This window comes from Heterodontus francisci, chromosome 6, assembly GCF_036365525.1.
Source record: "Heterodontus francisci isolate sHetFra1 chromosome 6, sHetFra1.hap1, whole genome shotgun sequence".
NCBI classification, from domain to species: domain Eukaryota; kingdom Metazoa; phylum Chordata; class Chondrichthyes; order Heterodontiformes; family Heterodontidae; genus Heterodontus; species Heterodontus francisci.
In genome coordinates this window covers 141,499,466-141,520,666 of record NC_090376.1, presented here as the reverse complement: position 1 = coordinate 141,520,666, position 21,201 = coordinate 141,499,466, and the positions used below count along the sequence as shown (strand labels likewise).

At 45.1% G+C, this 21,201-nt stretch overlaps 1 protein-coding gene across 2 annotated transcripts in view; it reads left to right on the top strand.

Moving 5' to 3' along the window:
* The first annotated feature begins 4,878 nt into the window (after positions 1-4,878).
* LOC137371040 (uncharacterized) overlaps positions 4,879-21,201 on the top strand; it is a 40,577-nt gene continuing 24,254 nt past the window's right edge. The window contains exon 1 of one of the 2 annotated variants that reach the window (XR_010975174.1): positions 4,879-4,937. The gene's annotated coding sequence lies outside the window, so the exon portion shown is untranslated. The remainder of the gene's footprint in view (positions 4,938-21,201) is intronic. The other variant, XM_068032945.1, reaches the window with a different exon arrangement.

The window sequence follows — 21,201 nt, the reverse complement described above, 5'->3', positions numbered from 1 at the left end:
TAAATCTATGCCCCTGTTTATTGACACCTCCGCTAAGGGAAAACATTTATTCCTATCTACCCTATCTATGCCCCTCATAATTTTGTATACCTCAAACAGGTCCCCCCTCAGCCTTCTCTGTTCTAAGGAAAACAACCCTAGCCTATCCAGTCTCTCTTAATATCAACATCCTGATGAATCTCCTCTGCACCCTCTCCAGTGCAATCACATCCTTCCTATAGTGTGGTGACCAGAACTGTACACAATACTCCAGCTGTGGCCTAACTAGCAGTTTATACAGATCCATCATAACCTCCCTGCTCTTATATTCTAAGCCTCGGCTAATAAAGGCAAGTATCACATATGCCTTCCTAACCACCTTATCTCCCTGTGCTGCTGCCTTCATTGATCTATGGACAGGTACACCAAGGTCCCTCTGACCCTCTGTACTTCCTAGGGTCCCACAATCCATTGTATATTTCCTTGCCTTGTTAGTCCTCCCAAAATGCATCACCTAACACTTATCTGGATTAAAATCCATTTGCCACTGCTCTGCCCATCTTACCAGCCCATCTACATTGTCCTGTAATCTAAGGAATTTTTGTGTCATCTGCGAACTTACTGATCATACCTCCTATATTTACGTCTAAATCATTAATGTACACTGCAAACAGCAAGGGTCCCAGCACTGATCCCTGTGGTACACCAAGACACTGGCTTCCACTCGCACAAACAACCCTCAACCATCACCCTCTGCCTCCTGCCACTAAGCCAATTTTACATCCAATTTGCCAAATTGCCCTGGATCCCATGGGCTCTTAACTTCATGAACAATCTCCCATGCGGGATCTTATCAAAAGCCTTACTGAAGTCCATGTACATCAACTGCTTTACTCTCACCTATACACCTCGTCACCTCCACAAAAAATTCAGTCAAATTTGTTAGACATGATCTCCCCCTGACAAAGCCATGCTGACAATCCTTGATTAATCTCTGCCCCATCAAGTGGAGATTAATCCTGTCCCTCAGGATTTTTTCCAATAGTTTCCCTACCACTGATGTTAGACTCACTGGCCTGTAATTACCTGGTTTATCCCTACTACCCTTCTTGAATAATGGTACGACATTCGCTGTCTTCTAGTCCTCTGGCACCTCTCCTGTGGCCAGAGAGGATTTGAAAATTTATGTCAGAGCCCCTGTAATCTCTTCCCTTACCTCACATAGCAGCCTGAGATACATCTCATCAGGGCCTGGGGATTTATCCACGTTTAAGCCCGCTAAACCCGCTAATATCTCCTCCCTTCCAATGTTAATATGTTCAATTATATCACAATCCCCCTCTCTGATCTCTACACCTACATTGTCCTTCTCCATTGTGAACACAGATGAAAAGTAATCATTTAAAACCTCACCTACGTTCTCCGGCTCTACACACAGATTGCCAGTTTGGTCCCTAATGGGCCCTACTCTTTCCCTGGTTATTCTCTTGCCTTTAATATACTTTAAAAATGCCTTGGGATTTTCCTTTATCTTTCCCCCTCTTCAATCTCCTAATTAATGTTTTAGTGATTGTGAGTTTGGTGTCACATGTGTCACTGCCGGTGCCTGGATCTCCCTCCCTCTGAGCTACCCCTGTTCCTCAACAGGGGCCACAAGTCCTGGGTGAATGAGGCCCATGGTAGGTAGCTTTCCACTGAATCCTAGGCCTTCCACCAGGATGGAGCCATCCCCTACCCCCACCCTGGGAAACCTGCCTGTGATTCCTGTCCTCCCGGCAAGTGCCACTGCTCTTATGTGACCCTGGCCACTCAGCCCACACTCCTGGCACTTTCTCCCCATTTTTGACAACGTTTGCCAATGCTCTTTGTGCCATACCCTTCCTGCCACTACAGTCTGGCTCTCCCAATGGCTTTGTTGCCACTTCCTTGACATGCCCCATCTCCCTGCCTCGTTTCACCAGGCAGGGCCCCGAAGCTCCATGATCCCCGGCCACCGCTAATAAAATCAAAATTTCCCTTTGACATTTCAGTTAATTGGCCTTTTAAATACCTGAATTGGGGGCCCAGCGCCTCGATGTTAGAAGTCCACCCTCCATGGTTTCTGCCACTGGTAAAATCCCGAAGGGAGTTCACGACGTCGGACTTCCAGCCAAATGCGGTCCACTCCTGTTTAACAGCCCACCCTGCCTCCAACTTTGCACTTTGTGGTCCAGTAAAATTCTAGCCAAAGTGTTCAAGAAAGGTAGGGCAGGAAAGAAAGGAGGAGGGGTGACAGCATTAATTAAGGAATATATTACAGGACAGAATCTATTTTAGTTAGTGTTAAGAAACAATAGAGGCGCCATTACATTACTAGATCTGTTCTCGAGGCCACCAACCCATGGCAAAGATATAGAGGAACAAATTTTCAGGGCAATTCCAGAATCACAGAATTGCCTAGGCACAGAAGGAAGCCATTTGGCCCATCATGTCTGCACCAGCTTTCTGAAAGAGCAGTTTACCTCATGCCACTCCCCGTATCCCTGCACATTCTTCCTTTTTAGGTAACAATCCAATTCCCTCTTTAATCCCTCGATAGAACCTGCATCCACCACACTCTCAGGCAGTGCATTCCAGATCCTAACCACTCGCTGCATGAAAAATCTTTTCCTCATGTTGCTATTGCTTCTTTTGCCAATTACCTGAAATCTGTGCCCTCTTATTCTCAATGTCTCGATCAATGGAAACAGTTTTTCCCTACCTACCCTGTCCAGATCCCTCATGATTCTGAATACCTCTGTCAAATCTCCTGTAAACCTCTGTTCTTCAAAGAAAACAGTCCCAACTTCTCCATTCTATTCACATAGCTGAAGTTTCTCATCTCTGGAACCATTCACATGAATCTTTTCTGCAGTCTCTACAATGTAGGGTCTAGAGTATTTTCATAGCTTATTTTTATGGATAACTTTGTAATATCTTTTACACAAAAACGGTAATGTCAAGACTTGACTGCAAGGCATGATAGTTAGCCTCACTGTAGTATGCCAATTTGTAACTGTCAGAGTTAGACTTTAAGAATTATACTTGCTGTATTGACATTTGTGTAGAAACAATGGCAGAGGTCAAATGGAAAGCGAGAAGCTACGGGGAACAAAAGGTCAGAGCAGACTGTTAGGAAACAACAGAGTTGCAGAAGTGTGAACTTTGAGACTGTTACAGATGTAGAAAAACAGGAGGTCTCTGAAATAGTATACATGCCAGGTCATCAGGAGGCTCTGTGCTACCAACAACCTCAGTTTAACCCAATCAGGTTCTCGGAAGCAATTCAACCTAATATGGTAGGGTAGGAGCCCACTGAGAAGGATAAAAGAGAGGGGTTACAGAACATTGTTGGTACACCTAGAAGAAGAAGATTGATTACGGTCAACAGAACACAGCAAGAAAAGACGAAGAGAAGACCATCCCCCAGCAAGCTCAGAAGCGGGAACCTCGGTGCTGAGTGTTGCTGTATACCTATTGCAGTTGTTAAGTATTAACTTTGTATAATCTTAGTTAAGCCTAATAAACTCTCTGACTTGATTCAAGAACGCAAGTCTGCACCTTGTAGGTCTATCTTGGTCAAGAATCTCAAGGTGAGACAGGTTGTCATTCCTCTGTCTCACCTTTATTTAAGTAATATTCACCTGGAAACTTACACCAATGCCTTCACATTGTTCTTAAAGTCTGGCACCCAGAACTGGACACAACACTCCGGTTGAGACCAAATCAGTTCTCTGTATAAGTTTAATATGGCTTCCTTGCTTTGGTACTCTATGCCCCTACTAATGAAGCCGAGGATGCCTTATGCTCTATGAACCACTCTATCAACCTGTTCTGCCACCTCCATTGACTTATGCACATATAAACCCAGGTCCATCTGCTTCTGCACCCACTTTAGAATTGCACCCCTTATTTTATATTGTCTCTCCGCATTCTTCATACCAAAATGAATCACTTCACACTTCTCTGCAGTAAATTTCATCTGCCACTTTTCCGCCCATTCCACCTACCTGTCTATGTCCTTTTGAAGTTCTAAGCTATCCTCAGCACAGTTCACAATGTTTCCAAAGTTTTGTACCACCAGGGAGGCAACATACCATCCTGGAGTCATGTTTGCAGCCACAGAAATGCCTATCTGTGCCCCTTACGATAGAATCCCTTATCACTATAGCTCTCCCACCACTTTTCCTCCCCTGCTGTGCAGCAGAGCCCTCCGTGGTGCCACGAACTTGGCTGTTGCTGCTTTCCCCTGGGAGGTCATCCCCCCAACAGTATCCAAAGCGGTCTATCTGTTTGACAGGGGGATGGCCACAGGGGACCCCTGCACTACCTGCCTGCGCCTACTACTCCGCTTACTGGTCACCCATCCCTTTTCTGCTTGTGCAGCCATTACCTGCGGTGTGACCACTTCGCTAAATGTGCTATCCACGATGTTCTCAGCATCGCGGATGCTCCACAATGAATCCACCCACAGCTCCAGCTCCGTAATGCGGGTAGCCAGTAGCTGCAGATAGATACACTTCCTGCACACATGGTCGTTGGAAGCGTCCCTGATTTCCCACATAGCACAGGAAGAGCATATCACGGGTGTGAGCTCTCCTACCATGACTTACCATTAGATTAATTAGATACTCCCTTAATTAAATAATACTAATTACACTAGGGGCCTTGTTCTACCCACTTCAATCTAAAGTCCTTAATAAGTTACACGAAATTGAAAAAAAAACACTTTAGTAGAACTCACCTTATCACTAGAGGTTTTTTTCAACAAAAAAAGCTTTCCCCTTTTTTTTAAAGCTATTTAAATGCACTAACAACTGCTACTCACCCAACCAATCACCTTGCAGATTTTCCGTGATGTCACTGTAAGTTTTATTTTGGAGTCTCAGCGTGCGCCAAGTGAGAGCAGGTCCGCCAGCTGACACCGCTCCTGTTTTCAGGTAAGTGAGGGCCTCGAGCCCCGCGCTCTCGTTTATAGCTCTGGCTCCGGATCAGCTTCCGCCCAGGTCCTCCAGCCGCCGCCGCTCCTGTCTTCAGCTAAGCGATTCATTCATTAATATTCAAATTCAAGTACTGTCATACTGCTACTTTTGCTTTGCTGTGAAGCTTATCATAAGTTGTTGCATCGGAAAAGAAAAACTAAAATGTGGAACAAATAATACAAATAATCTAGACTAAGGTAGGGCAGGGACAAGTGACAAGTAACATGTGCAATTTTCCAATCGAAAGGAACGGTGCCTGAATCAACAGGATTCAGATGGCTTAACTGTAATCTTCCAAAGTTCTCTGGATTTCAGAATCATTTCTTTAGATAGGAAAATTGCTCATGTCACTCCACTGTTTAAGAATGGTGCAAGAGGTAAACTGGGTAATTATAGACCAGTTAGCCAAACATCTGTTGTCAGAAAATTGCTAGGATCTATAATTAAGGATAGTGACAGAACACCTTGAATATTTTTTTGCTGATCAGAGAGAGCCAGCATGGATTTGTGAAAGGTAGTTCATGCCTGATGAACCTGATTGATTTTTTTTGAAGAGGTGACTAAAGTAATGGACAGGGAAATGTTTATGGATGTTATTTATATGGACTTCCAGAAGGCATTTGATAAAGCCCCTAATAAGAGACTGGTAGCTAAAGTTGAAGTTCATGGAATTGAAGGCAAGGTTCAGAAATTGGCTGAGTGGCAGGAGATAGTGTAGGGATATGGGCAGGTACCTTAATTGGCAGGATATGACTAGTAGTATTCAGGAAGGATCTGTGTTGGGGCCTCAGCTAATCACTGTATTTATTAATAACATAGATGATGAAATAGAAAGACACAGATAGGCAATATTGTGAGCAGTATAGATGGAGGCATACAATTACAAAGAGATATTGATAGATTAAATGAATGGGCAAAATTATGGAAAATGGATTTTAATGTAGGCACATGTAAGATCATCCACTTTCGAGCTAAAAGGATAGAACATAGTACTTTCTAAATGGTGAAAAGCTAAAAACATTGGAGGACAAAGAGACTTGGGGTCCAAAGAGACCAGGTATATAGATCATAAATCATTAAAATGTCCTGAACGGATACAGAAAACAATCAAAAAGGCTAATTGAATGCTGGCCTTTATATCTAGAGGACTAGAATACAAGGGGGTAGATGTTATGCTTTAGCTATATAAAGCTCTGGTTAAACCATACCTGGAGTACTGTGAGCAATTCTGGGCATCACACCTTAGGAAGGATATATTGGACTTGAAGGGAGTGCAATGTTAATTTACCAGAATAATACCTGGACTCCAAGGGTTAAATTATGATGTAAGATTTTTAAAAAAGGTTGTATTCCCTGAAATTTAGAAGGCTAAGGGGTGATTTGATCCAATTTTCAAAATATTAATGGGAACAGATAAGATAGATAGAGAGAAACTATTTTCGCTGGTTAAGGAATCTAGAACTTGGGGACATAGTTTAAAAATTGGAGCCAGACATTTCAAGAGTGAAATCAGGAAACATTTCTATACGCAAAGGGTGGTAGAAGTTTGGAACTCTCTTCTGCAAACAGTAATTGATGCTAGATCAATTGTTAATTTTAATCTGAAATTGACCAAAGGTATTAGACAGATTTCTAATTAGTAATGAGCTGAAGGGTTATGGAGAACGGGCAGGAAAGTGGAGTTGAGGCAGAAATGAGATCAGCCATGATCGTATTGAATGGCGGAGCAGGCTTGAGGGGCTGGAATGGCTAACCCTGCTCCTAGTTCTTCTGTCCTTATTAGATTTGGGACAAAGACAAGTATATGCAGCTAAGTTGCTGAGGACCCATTGAATGACAGGGCTAAATGACTTACTAATGTTCCTATCATTTCTTGGCCATCCAACTCAAAGGGACATTAACCAATTGATTAAGGACCAATTCCTGACAGGAAAGGGTCAGCAGTCAAACGATTGGCTTCATGCCTAATTAGAAAACAGAAAGATAGGGCTGGATTTTGTTGAGTTCCCGACACCAGGCTCCATGGTGGGGCAGCCGGAAAATCGGAGCAAGCGGGAGCCCGCCATGGAGCCCAACGTCAGGAATACCGGGCCTGATCTTCCCGGCTGCAGGACCTAGATATGAATAATAAAATCACCAATTTAAATACATTAAATTGGAAGCAGGAGCAATCATACTGGCAGTTCCAGATCTTCCGAGCGATGTGCGGCACTCCCGCGTCTTCACTTTCCCGTCCAGGGAAAGCTGGTGCCACCGAAGTGGGTAAGGAGGGACCTCTGCATTTGTGGTGAAGTGGGGAGGGTTCAACTCTGCATTGTCAGTGTAGTGGGTTGGGGGAAGGAGTCAACTCTGCACTTAGTGCAGTTGGGATGGAAAAGGGGTAATCTGGGCTTTTCTGGTGAAGTTGGGGTTCGGTCAAAGTTTCTTTTGACAGTTTGTGGGGTGGGTGGACAGGATCAACTTTGATCTTCCAACACAGGCCTGGCAGCCCTTCAAAAATAGCACCAGTGCCTGTACCGAAACAGGGATGACGTTGATGGTCTCGCCGAGGGCACCCCCGCCATGTAACTGGGGCGGGGGTCGGGGGCAGCCGCCCTGCATATTATAATGAGCTGCCGGGCTGAAGATCGCGGCAGCATGACGGCACATGACATGTGTATGCAGGTCGCCATCCCCTCGGCAGCGCGCAAACAAAATTCAGCCCATAAAGTGTAAAGTTTAGCCACCAAAGTCCCTCCACCATTTCCGTCACCTCCAGCTGCTGCCACCAGCAAACACATCTTCCCCTGCCATTGAGGTGTTCCAAAGGGACTATTTCCTCCGTGACACTCTGGTCCAAATTTCCATCACCCTCAACACCCATTCCCCCTCCCACGGCACCTTTCCATGCAAGCGCAGGAAATGCAACACCTGCCCATTTACCTTCTCTCTTCTCATCGTCCAAGGCCTAAACACTTCTTCCAAGTGAAACAGCAATTTACAAGTATTCTTTCAATTTAGTGTACTCTATTTGCTGCTCACGCAGACTGGGTGACGGCTTTGCGGAACACCTCTGTTCAATCTGCAAGCGAGACCCTGAACTTATGGTCTCCTGTCATTTTAATTCTCCACGTTGCTTTCACGCTGACCTCTCTGTCCTTGGCGTCCTGCAGTATTCCAATGGAGCTGAACATACATAGGAACATAGGACATCGGAGCAGGAGTAGGCCATTTGGCCCCTGGAGCCTGCTCCACCATTCAATAAGATCATGGCTGTGGTCTCAACACCACTTTCCTGTCTGCCCCCCATAACCCTTCACTCCCTTGTCTATCAAAAATCTATCGAACTCAGCCTTGAATAAATTCAATGGCCTACCCTCCACTGCTTTCTAAGGAAGAGAATTTCACCGAATAACGACCCTTTGAGAAAAAAAAATTCTCCTCATATCCGTCTTAAAAGGGAGATCGCTTATTCTTAAACTGTCCCCCAGTTTTAGTCTCCCCCACAAGAGGAAATGTCCTCCCAGTACCCACTCTATCAAATCCCCTCAGGATCATATATGTTTCAATAAGATTGCCTTCCATTCTCTAAACCCCAATGGGTGTAAGCCAACCTGTTCAATCTTTCATCATAAGGTAAGTCCTTCAGCCCTAGAATGAGTCGAGTGAACCTTCTCTGAACTGTTGCTAATGCAATTATATACTTTTTCAAATAAGGCGACCAAAACTGTACACAGTACTCCAGATGTGGTCTCACTAAGATCCAGTACAGCTGCAGTAAAACGTCCCTACTTTTATACTCAATTCCCCTTGCAATAAATGCCAACATTCCATTTGTCTTCCTAATCACTTGCTGTACCTGCATACTAACCTTTTGTTATTCTTGTACCAGGACACCCAGATCCCACCGAGTTCTGCAATCTCTCTCCATTTAAATAGTATACAACTTTTCTAATCTTCCTGCCATAGTGAACAAATTCACATTTTCCCACAATATACTCCATGGGCTGAATTTTGTTGAGCTCCCGACTTTGGTTAGGGGGGAGGTGGGGGAGGTGGGGTGGGGTGGTGCTGAGTGATTGCAGTGACACCGGCCCTCCACGGGGCCCAACACCAGGATTTCCAAGCCTGATCTTCCCAATGGTGGCGAGGTTCCGTGGTGGCACCCCCCCCCCACTGCTCGACGATGGGACCTAACTTTAAATATTGAAATAAAGGACATGAATAAAGTAACATTACATTCTCCACAATCTTACCGGCTGTCCGCAATCTTCCACATGACGGCCGGCACTCACGGTCCTTCACTTTCCCATCAAGGGAAAGCTAGTGCCACCAAGGTGGGCAAGCTTAGGATTTTGAGTGTAGTGGGGGGGGAACGGGGTCAATTCTGCATTTCTAGTTGGCGGGTGGGAGGGGGTGAAGGGGTGACCTCTGCACTTTGTGTAATTGGTGTGGGGAGAGGCCAACAAATTAATTTAAGGTTTTTTTGGTGGGTGGGTCGGGAGGGGGGAGTGGGGCTACCATTTATTTTCAGTGAATTAGGGGTGTCACACGTTTATGTGCAGTGTAGTGCGGCGGAGGTGGGGGATTCCGGAGTTGAACTTTGAACTCTCTGTACTGGTCTGGCAGCGCTTTAAAAATGGCACCAGCGCCTGCGCAGAAGCAGCTGATATTGTTGCCAGCATCACAGAGCCCGTTCCCACCATGTGATTGGTGGTGGGCGAACTGCCCTGCATATGGAAATGAGCCGTCATACGCTAGATCATGGCGGCATGGCGGCGCACGGCCCCTGCGCGCAGGCCGCCATTTTTTTCACCGCCACTGCTCCCAGCGATGGGAGAATAAAATTCAGCCCCATCGGGCAATTTTTTAACTACTCACTTAACCTATCGATATCCTTTTGTAGACTCTTTACCTGCTCATGACCAGCTTATTTTCCTTCTTATCTTGGTGTCATCGGCAAATTTAGCTATCAAAGGTGTTACATTTGCTTTTTTCCAATCTGCTGGGGCCCCTCGAGAATCTAAGGAATTTTGGAAGATTATAATGAAAGCCTCCACTACCTCTGCAGCCACTTCTTTTAAGACCCCCGGATGCAGCCCAGCTGGTCCTGGGGACTTGTCAGCTTTTAGGTCTAATAGTTTTCCCAGCAGTTTTTCCCTAGTGATGGTGATTGTTTTAAATTCCTTCGTCCCTTTCACCTCTCGATTTTCAAATATCTTTGGCAGATTTTCTAATTCTTCTACAGGGAAAACAGACACAAGATATCTGTTCAATGTCTCTGCCATTTCCTTGTAAGCTCGAGGAAGAGCACCTCATCTCTTGATTATGTACTTTACAGCCTTCTGGACTCAACACTGAGTTCAACAATTTCAGACTACAATCTCTGCCCCCATTCTGTTTCCTTTTTCTTTGCATGTTTCAGCCTTAATCTTGTTTTTCTCTTGTTTTTGCTTTTGGATGACAACTGTTCATCATTCTCCCATTCGCAGCTCTTCGAGACACATCTTTTAATTCTTTCCTTGTCCCATTCCCATTTCCTTTGGCCTTTCACCACCAACTTTTTGGTCATTTAATCTCTCCTGTCTTCCACCCTATCACAGACCTTCCCTCTTATTCTTTTTTTCACTCTTCCCTTCACTCATGTAAAGCCTATTACAGAATCACAGAATTGTTACAGCACAGAAGGAGGTCATTCAGCCCATCATGACTTCCCCGGCTCTCTGAATGAACAATTCACTTAGTGCCTTTTCTCTGCCTTCTCCTCAAAACTTTGCACATTCTTCCTCTTCAAATGTTTGCATTTCTAACTTTTCCTAGTTCTAATGAAAGGTTATCGACCTGAAACATTAACTCATTCGCTCTTCACAGATGCTGCCTGACCTGTTGAGTATTTCCAGCATTTTCTGTTTTTATTTCAGATTTTTGCACAATGTCTGTAGTCAGTTAAGAAGGCTTGGTAAAGACCATAAAGGGTGTGAACAATTCTTCATTCTAAGATGACATCAATCAGGTCTAGAGTAAGCATGTTGTCAAAATGTCATATTCTAGCAAGGATAGTGTGATGTATTTTATTATATTGTCTACATAAACGGGTGTTTAATTAATTGTTAGAATGGTCTGAGATTTGCTACAAATGTTACTCACTTTTTCAAATAACAACTGTAAAATAACGGTTTACGGTTTACATCTGGCTACATCATAAGAACATAAGAAATAGGAGCAAGAATAGACCATTCAGCTCTTTGAGCCTGGTCTGCCATTCAATCAGATCATGACTTAACTTTTACATCAATTTCACTTTCCCACCATATACCCATATTCCCTGATACCCTTAGTGTCCACAAATATATTGATCTTAAGCTTGAATATGCCCAACAACTAAGCATTCACATCTCTCTGGGGAAGAGAATTCCAAAGATTTACAACCCTCTGAATGAAGAAATTTTTCCACATTCAGACCTAAATGCCCAGTCCCTTATCCTGAGACTATGGCCCCTAGTTGTGGAATCTCCAACCAGGGGAAACAGCCTTCCGCATCTACCTTGTCAAGCCCTCTAAGAATTTATTATGCTTCAATGAGAATACCTCTCATTCTTCTGAACTCCAGAGAAGATAGGCTTTTTCTACTCAATCTCTCCTCACAGATTAAGCCTTCCATCCTCGGAATCAATCCATGAACCTCTGTTGCATCCCCTCTGAGATAAGAATTTCCTTCCTTAGGCAAGAAGCCTTATGGACTATGGAACCATTTGGAGTTTTTTAGAACATTACAGCGCAGTACAGGCCCTTCGGCCCTCGATGTTGCGCCGACCTGTGAAACCATCTGACCTACACTATTCCATTTTCATCCATGTGTCTATCCAATGTCCACTTAAATGCCCTTAAAGTTGGCGAATCTACTACTGCTGCAGGCAGGGCGTTCCACGCCCTTACTACTCTCTGTGTAAAGAAACTACCTCTCACATCTGTCCGATATCTATCACCCCTCAACTTGAAGCTATGTCCCCTCGTGTTTGCCATCACCATCCGAGGAAAAAGACGCTCACTATCCACCCTATCTAACCCTCTGATTATCTTATATGTCTCTATTAAGTCACCTCTCCTCCTCCTTCTCTCCAACGAAAACAACCTCAAGTCCCTCAGCCTTTCCTCGTAAGACCTTCCCTCCATACCAGGCAACATCCTAGTAAATCTCCTCTGCACCCTTTCCATAGCTTCCACATCCTTCCTATAATGCGGTGACCAGAACTGCACGCAATACTCCAGGTGCGGTCTCACCAGAGTTTTGTACAGCTGCAGCATGACCTCGTGGCTCCGAAACTTGACCCCCCTACTAATAAAAGCTAACACACCATATGCCTTCTTAACAGCCCTATTAACCTGGTTAGCAACCTTCAGGGATTTATGCACCTGGACACCAAGATCTCTATGTTCATCTACAGTACCAAGAATCCTCCCATTAGCCCAGTACTCTGCATTCCTGTTACTCCTTCCAAAATGAATCACCTCACACTTTTCCGCATTAAACTCCATTTGCCATCTCTCAGCCCAGCTCTGCAGCCTATCTATGTCTCTCTGTACCCGACAACATCCTTCGGCACTATCCACAACTCCACCGACCTTAGTGTCATCTGCAAATTTACTAACCCACCCTTCTACACCCTCTTCCAGGTCATTTATAAAAATGACAAACAGCAGTGGCCCCAAAACAGATCCTTGCGGTACACCACTAGTAACTAAACTCCAGGATGAACATTTGCCATCAACCACCACCCTCTGTCTTCTTTCAGCTAGCCAATTTCTGATCCAAAGCTCTAAATCACCTTCAACCCCATACTTGCGTATTTTCTGCAATAGCCTACCGTGGGGAACCTTATCAAACGCCTTACTGAAATCCATATACACCACATCCACTGCTTTACCCTCATCCACCTGTTTGGTCACCTTCTCGAAAAACTCAATAAGGTTTGTGAGGCACGACCTACCCGTCACAAAACCGTGCTGACTATCTCTAATGTACTTATTCTTTTCAAGATGATTATAAATCCTGTCTCTTATAACCTTTTCCAACATTTTACCCACAACCGAAGTAAGGCTCACAGGTCTATAATTACCAGGGCTGTCTCTACTCCCCTTCTTGAACAAGGGGACAACATTTGCAATCCTCCAGTCTTCCGGCACTATTCCTGTCGACAATGACGACATAAAGATCAAGGACAAAGGCTCTGCAATCTCCTCCCTAGCTTCCCAGAGAATCCTAGGATAAATCCCATCTGGCCCAGGGGACTTATCTATTTTCACACTTTCCAGAATTGCTAACACCTCCTCCTTGTGAACCTCAATCCCATCTAGCCTCGTAGCCTGAATCTCAGTATTCTCAACAACATTTTCTTTCTCTACTGTAAATACTGACGCAAAATATTCATTTAACACTTCCCCTATCTCCTCTGATTCCACACACAACTTCCCACTACTATCCTTGATTGGCCCTAATCTAACTCTAGTCATTCTTTTATTCCTGATATACCTATAGAAAGCCTTAGGGTTTTCCCTGATCCGATCCACCAATGACTTCTCGTGTCCTCTCCTTGCTCTTCTTAGCTCTCCCTTTAGATCCTTCCTGGCTAGCTTGTAGCTCTCAAGCGCCCTAACTGAGCCTTCACGTCTCATTCTAACATAAGCCTTCTTCTTCCTCTTGACAAGCGCTTCAACTTCTTTAGTAAACCACGGCTCCCTCGCACGACAACTTCCTCCCTGCCTCACAGGTACATACTTATCAAGGACACGCAGTAGCTGCTCCTTGAATAAGCTCCACATTTCGATTGTTCCCATCCCCTGCAGTTTCCTTCCCCATCCTACGCATCCTAAATCTTGCCTAATCGCATCATAATTTCCTTTCCCCCAGTTATAATTCTTGCCCTGCGGTATATACCTGTCCCTGCCCATCGCTAAGGTAAACCTAACCGAATTGTGATCACTATCACCAAAGTGCTCACCTACATCTAAATCTAACACCTGGCCGGGTTCATTTCCCAGTACCAAATCCAATGTGGCATCGCCCCTGGTTGGCCTGTCTACATACTGTGTCAGAAAACCCTCCTGCACACACTGGACAAAAACTGACCCATCTAAAGTACTCGAACTATAGTATTTCCAGTCGATATTTGGAAAGTTAAAGTCCCCCATAACAACTACCCTGTTACTCTCACCCCTGTCGAGAATCATCTTCGCTATCCTTTCCTCTACATCTCTGGAACTATTCGGAGGTCTATAAAAGACTCCCAACAGGGTAACCTCACCTCTCCTGTTTCTAACCTCAGCCCATACTACCTCAGTAGCCGAGTCCTCAAACGTCCTTTCTGTCGCTGTAATACTCTCCTTGATTAACAATGCCACACCCCCCCCCTCTTTTACCATCTTCTCTGTTCTTACTGAAACATCTAAATCCCGGAATCTGCAACATCCATTCCTGCCCCTGCTCTACCCATGTCTCCGAAATGGCCACTACATCGAGATCCCAGGTACCAACCCATGCTGCAAGCTCACCCACCTTATTCCGGATGCTCCTGGCGTTGAAATAGACACACTTTAAACCAGGTTCTTGCTTGCCAGTGCCCTCTTGCGTCCTTGTAACCATATCCCTGACCTCACTACTCTCAACATCCTGTACACTGGCACTACAATTTAGGTTCCCATTCCCCTGCTGAATTAGTTTAAACCCCCCCGAAGAGCACTAGCAAACCTCCCCCCCAGGATATTGGTACCCCTTTGGTTCAGGTGAAGACCATCCTGTTTGTAGAGGTCCCACCTACCCCAGAAAGAGCCCCAATTATCCAGGAAACCAAAACCCTCCCTCCTGCACCATCCCTGCAGCCACGTGTTCAACTTCTCTCTCTCCCTATTCCTCGCTTCGCTATCACGTGGCACGGGCAACAACCCAGAGATAACAACTCTGTTTGTTCTCGCTCTAAGCTTCTACCCTAGCTCCCTAAATTTCTGTCTTAAATCCCCATCTCTCTTCCTACCTATGTCGTTGGTGCCTATGTGGACCATGACTTGGGGCTGCTCCCCCTCCCCATTAAGGATCCCAAAAACACGATCCGAGACATCACGAACCCTGGCACCTGGGAGGCAACATACCAACCGTGAGTCTCTCTCGTTCCCACAGAACCTCCTATCTGTTCCCCTAACTATGGAATCCCCAATGACTAATGTTCTGCTCCTCTTCCCCCTTCCCTTCTGAGCAACAGGGACAGACTCTGTGCCAGATATCTGTACCCCATTGCTTACCCCTGGTAAGTCGTCCCCCGCAACAGTATCCAAAACGGTATACCTGTTGTTGAGGGAAACGGCCACAGGGGATCCCTGCACTGCCTGCTGGTTCCCTCTCCTTCCCCTGACGGTAACCCATCTACCTACTTCTTTTACCTGAGGTGTGACTACCTCCCCATAACTCCTCTCAATAACCTCCTCCGCCTCCCGAATGATCCGAAGTTCATCCAGCTCCAGCTCCAGTTCCCTAACGCGGTTCTCGAGGAGCTGGAGTTGGGTGCACTTCCCACAGATGCAGTCAGCAGGGACACTCTTGGCGACCCTTACCTCCCACATTCTGCAGGAGGAACATGCAACTGCCTTAACCTCCATTCCCACTATTCCAAATTCCCAACAAATCTACTGAAAAACCAAAAAAAACAAAAAGTCAAAACTTGTTAGGTTAGCAATCCAACGGACAGAACTTCCTAAATAAAAAGCTTACCTTATCAACACACCAGAGTCCTTTTTTTATGGTTAGAGGAGGAGGGTGGGTGGGAGACACTACACGTGTAGTGTCTCGGGTACAGCCACCACACAAATATATACCTTTTTCCTTACCCCGCAGTCCCCTGGTCCTCCGAAAACAAAAGGGAATTCACTTTTAAACTTAAGCTGAAATTGACTTCACAGCTGTAAGCCCGTTCACGCACCTCCGTTGCTATCCACGCTGCAGTCACCGAAACTAAAAGAAAGAGATTCTAAACCACAGAAATATATACCTTTTTCCTTACCCAGCAGTCCCCTGGTCCTCCGAAAACAAAAGGGAATTCACTTTTAAACTTACGCTGAAATTGACTTCACAGCTGTAAGCCCGTTCACGCACCTCCGTTGCTATCCACGCTGCAGTCACTGAAACTAAAAGAAAGAGATTCTAAACCACACAAATATATACCTTTTTCCTTACCCAGCAGTCCCCTGGTCCTCCGAAAACAAAAGGGAATTCACTTTTAAACTTACGCTGAAATTGACTTCACAGCTGTAAGCCCGTTCACGCACCTCCGTTGCTATCCACGCTGCAGTCACCGAAACTAAAAGAAAGAGATTCTAAACCACACAAATATATACCTTTTTCCTTACCCAGCAGTCCCCTGGTCCTCCGAAAACAAAAGGGAATTCACTTTTAAACTTACGCTGAAATTGACTTCACAGCTGTAAGCCCGTTCACGCACCTCCGTTGCTATCCACGCTGCAGTCACCGAAACTAAAAGAAACTAAAAGTTGTTTACAGAGAAGTCACAATTCTGGATTTATGGCTCAGGGGTTTTTGGTTTCGTGTTGAATGGGCAGTTGGTGTGTATCCTGGTAAGAGAGAAGTCACCCAACACATCCTATTCCACCTCTTTGAGAAACCCTGAGAATCCAGTGGGATAGCTGAACCCATTGATGCAGCAATTCTCCTGAAAAGCCTGCAAGACTACTCCTCAACATCTCCTGAACAGAACTGCTCCAAAAAGAGCCCGGTGACAACTGTCTACGTGTACCTGGACGTCAGGCCGAAAGTCACCTGGAAAATTTCATATCCTATGTTTTTTCTTTTTCTTCAAGAATTAACAAGTATTTGACCAAAGAATTTTTGTTTTTGTAAAGTTGATCTCTGCAGAGAAAGTTTCTTTATTTTTTCTTTAACCGGCGTGCATGTGTGTATGTGTGTGTGTGTGTTGGGTTATTTATAAGGGAATATATTTATACTTTCATATTTCAGTCTGTGTGGCCATAAGCTTTGCATCTTCATTGAATAAGTCTGGTTTTATAACAAATTAATAATTTTCTTATTTATTAAAAAAACCTTGCTGGTGGATTTGTATTCTGAAACGGATAGATAAAAGTATATAATTGGCCATATCCATAACTGGTTAAAATATTTTTAAATATATGTTGTGACCAGTGGAGTAGTGGGACCAGAGGGAGACAATGCACTCCTCCAACCTCGATCATTACAATTTCCAGCAATGCATATTACAAACATGCACCAGCTAATTCAGAGACTACAGTTCCAGTCTGTTCCTTTTTATAGGGGCACTAGTGAATCTCCAGTTAATGCCCACCACCTGCATATAATGCAATTCATATAAAATTAACACTGAGGTTGTGAAAATCATTCTGTAAATGACATTTTGTTCTTTCTTTACAGTATTATAATGTATGCTAATTGTGTTTTTACATCTGTCTTTTGTTGGTGCAGCAATCAGTTTTGAACTCTGCATGATCAGGATGAAAAATTTGCTGTTACATTCATTTTTACTTTTCCAATGCCATTGCTTCAATGAAATAGTTGAAATTTTGTACAAAAGATTCTTTTACAGTTAAGTCAACAACATGAAAAACTGTTTCATTACTGTGGAAGTATTTTAATAAATATTTATGCCAGAATAATACAGTATCCACCAGGGAAATCTATCAAATACATTTACTTTGGCTGTTTCAGAGTTGCTTATATTCATCATTATTTGAGAACAAACACTCTGGGCTGAATTTTGCCTTAGGCGGATGGGAATTCGCCACTGACGTAAATGTCGGTGGCGAACCTGCTTCCACCTAGCCTGGGGATCCGTCCCACATTTTACGGGTCCCTGGGCTTTAATTGTCCCGAGGCAGGACTTCCACCCACTTGAGCGAGGAGGGCCTACCTCATTGAGCTGCCGGCCAATCAGCGGGCCAGCAGCTCTTAGTCCCAGCAGCGCCACCGGGAATGGTGACCACTGCTGGGACTGCAGCCCAGCTGACGCCATGGAGCCAGGAGGGAAGGTAAGCTGGGCTTGCCTCACCAAGGAGATCAGTCCTTCCCTGGTGAGGCTGGAGTGGTTGTTTGTGGGGGGCATCTTAGTTTCCGGGGGTGGGTTGGGAGGCAGGGGCGGCCCTCAATTGGGCACCCTGTGCCTGACTGCCATGTACCCCTCCCCCAGCACATGGAAAGTCTGGCAGCTATCGCTGAGTTGCCTTTCATGTCCCCAGCACGCCTGCTTGCCACGGGTAAAATACCCGTGAAGGTGGGCAGGGGCCCTTAAGTGGTCGTTAAGTCTCTACTTAAGGGCCTTGATTGGCCTCGGGCGGGCAGACTGTTTCCTGCAGCTACCACCCCCACCCCCCCCACCCACCCGCCCGACCATCGTAAAGTTGACCGGAGGCAGGAGCAGGGTGGGTAGGCCTCCCAGAGCTTCCCATACAAATTTACGCCGCCACCACGCCACCATCCGACCCACTGCGGCAGCATAAAATTCAGCCCTCTATAAGACTTTTTGGAGGAATACCATAAAATATCATAGAAAAAATAGAACTATGTATATTATGCACAGTTTCTTATTTTGTAGCAATTTTGAGGAATATTTTCCTCTGATGTAAAATATAGTTTAATTAAAAATTTTAACTTTTTTAAATTTATGGAATAACCTTTAAGCAATCAACAACTAAATAATAGTCCTCGAATACAAACAACCTATGAATCATGAGTAATGCACTCGAGATTTAAAGAACTTTGTGGCGTAAATTTGAATTGTGGGCGGCACAGTGGCGCAGTGGTTAGCTCTGCAGCCTCACAGCTCCAGCAACCCGGGTTCAATTCTGGGTACTGCCTGTATGGAGTTTGCAAGCTCTCCCTGTGTCTGCGTGGGTTTTCTCCGGGTGCTCCGGTTTCCTCCCACAAGCCAAAAGACTTGCAGGTTGATAGGTAAATTGGCCATTATAAATTGTCACTAGTATAGGTAGGTGGTAGGGAAATATAGGAACAGGTGGGGATGTGGTAGGAATATGGGATTAGTGTAGGATTAGTATAAATGGGTGGTTGATGGTCGGCACAGACTCGGTGGGCTGAAGGGCCTGTTTCAGTGCTGTATCTCTAAATTAAAAAAATAAAAATAAAAAATAAACTTTGTTTCATCGGGATTAATTTCTGCTTGCATTGCACTTTGATGAAACAGCTCTGAATTCCAAATGAGTGCTGGGGCTGGATTCTACATGGGACGGATGGGAGCTGGCCACCGACCTAAAATTCGGTGGTGGACCCGCTTCCGCCTTGCTGGGAATGGTGGCCACTGCTGGGACTGCAGCCCAGCCGAGGACATGGAGCCAGGACTGCAGGTAAATTTGAGTTGCCTTGCCGGGGGGAATTGGTCGTGCCCTGGCAAGGCAAGGGTGGTCATTTGCGGGGAAGAGGGGCATCTTGGGTCCTGGGGTGTTTGGGGAAGCGGAGGCGGCCCTCTATCGTGCACCCTGTGCCCGAATATCAGGGCCCCCCCTCCCCAGGACGCTGAGAGGTCACCAACTTGCACCGGGTATCCTTACCCGGCTCCAGGATGCCCACTTGCCACGAGTAAAATCCCTGTGGAGGCGGGCAAAGGCCCTCAAGTGGCCGTTAATTGGCAACTTAAGGACCTTGATTGGCCTGGGGCAGACGGCCTGTTTTCTGCCCCCTCTGCCCTACGTAAAGTGGGACGGAGGTGAGAGCGGGTGGGGAAGGCCTCCTGGAGTCTCCCGCTCCATTTTACGCCACTCACCACCACCCCCCTCCCCCCCAGCCTCCCACCCTGCCACCATCCAGCTCTCTGGGTTGGCGTTAAATTTCAGCCCTGGTGTCTGTTTTGTGACAAAACATGGAGTCTCCAGGCTCATGATCTTCAGAATTAGATTTCTCCATTTTGCTACAACTCTACTCATTTTCAAGTACCAACCTCTTCAGAAATCTCTTCAGTCACTACCCCTAACTTTTTCTTAACTCCTCTGTGAAGGTCTTCCCCCCCACCCCCACCCCGCCCCCCACCACCACCCCCCCCCCCCCTCCATTTCTGTGAAGTGTTTAAGGATGTTTCACAATGTTGAAAGTGCTATATCTATTTTCATTCCACTTTCACCACTCGGTGGTTGTAAGAGAGGGACAATATGTGAGCTACAGGCATTTGAGAGCACTGTATCTGCGATGGGGTATAGCTTTTATTAAGTTACATCAAATGTCCGAATGACGAAGGCAAGATGGTATAGTTTTAAGTAATCATTGAGCTTAGTTGCCTTGAATCAGGATTGACTCCCTGCCTGTAAGGGTAAAAGGCAGGGAAATAGTTCAGTTGGGAAAAGGAGTTTGGAGAGGAAGGAACTGAGACTGAGAAGGTGTAAGCTGGAAAGCAATCGCTGTTACTGTCTTGTTGGTTGCTGCACTTAAATACACAGCTGTTATTTGCGAATAAACTTGACTTGTGTTAAGCTCTAGCCTGTCTATCTAATTGACCTTGTCATCCTGGGCCTGTTTCAGCTGGTAACAGTGGTAAACTCAGTATTCTGGATTGACCACCCCTTTATGCACTCCACCTGATTTTTCCTTTGCTTGAGGCGAATGGAACTGAAAATCAGACAGGGTTTATAAAGGTAGCTCATCCATAACACTGTGTACCAACTGGCAGTGAAAGTTAAAGCCTACCACAGCAATGCTTTTGCTTCAGGAACCATCCTTAGAGTGAGGCATTATACCAAGTCCCCGCCTTCTGGTGTGGCAGTTATTTGTTAGTATGTTAAATATAATCATTGAAATATATGTTTATGCTAATGTGTATGTCGTTACAGGAAGTGATGCAATATCACATGATTCAATTCTCTTGTAGCACGTGTAAGCTGAAGCAACAAGTCTCCATTAAAGCTCTGTGTTCAACCTTTATGCCTGCCCTTCAGTTTTATTAGTATTCATCTAGAAAGAGATAATACAATATCTTTCTTCTCATGTGGAAGCAAAAGATCCCATGGCTCTAGTTTAAAGAAAAGCTGGAGAGTTATCCTGGTTTTCCTGACCAATATTTCTCCCTCAAACATTGCTATAAACAAATGATGTGGTCATTATCACACTGCTGTTTGGGGAACTTTGCTGTGCAGAAATTTGGTGACACATTTCCTATATCACAACAGTGACTGCACTTCAAAAAGTACTTAATTGGCCGTAAAGTGCTTT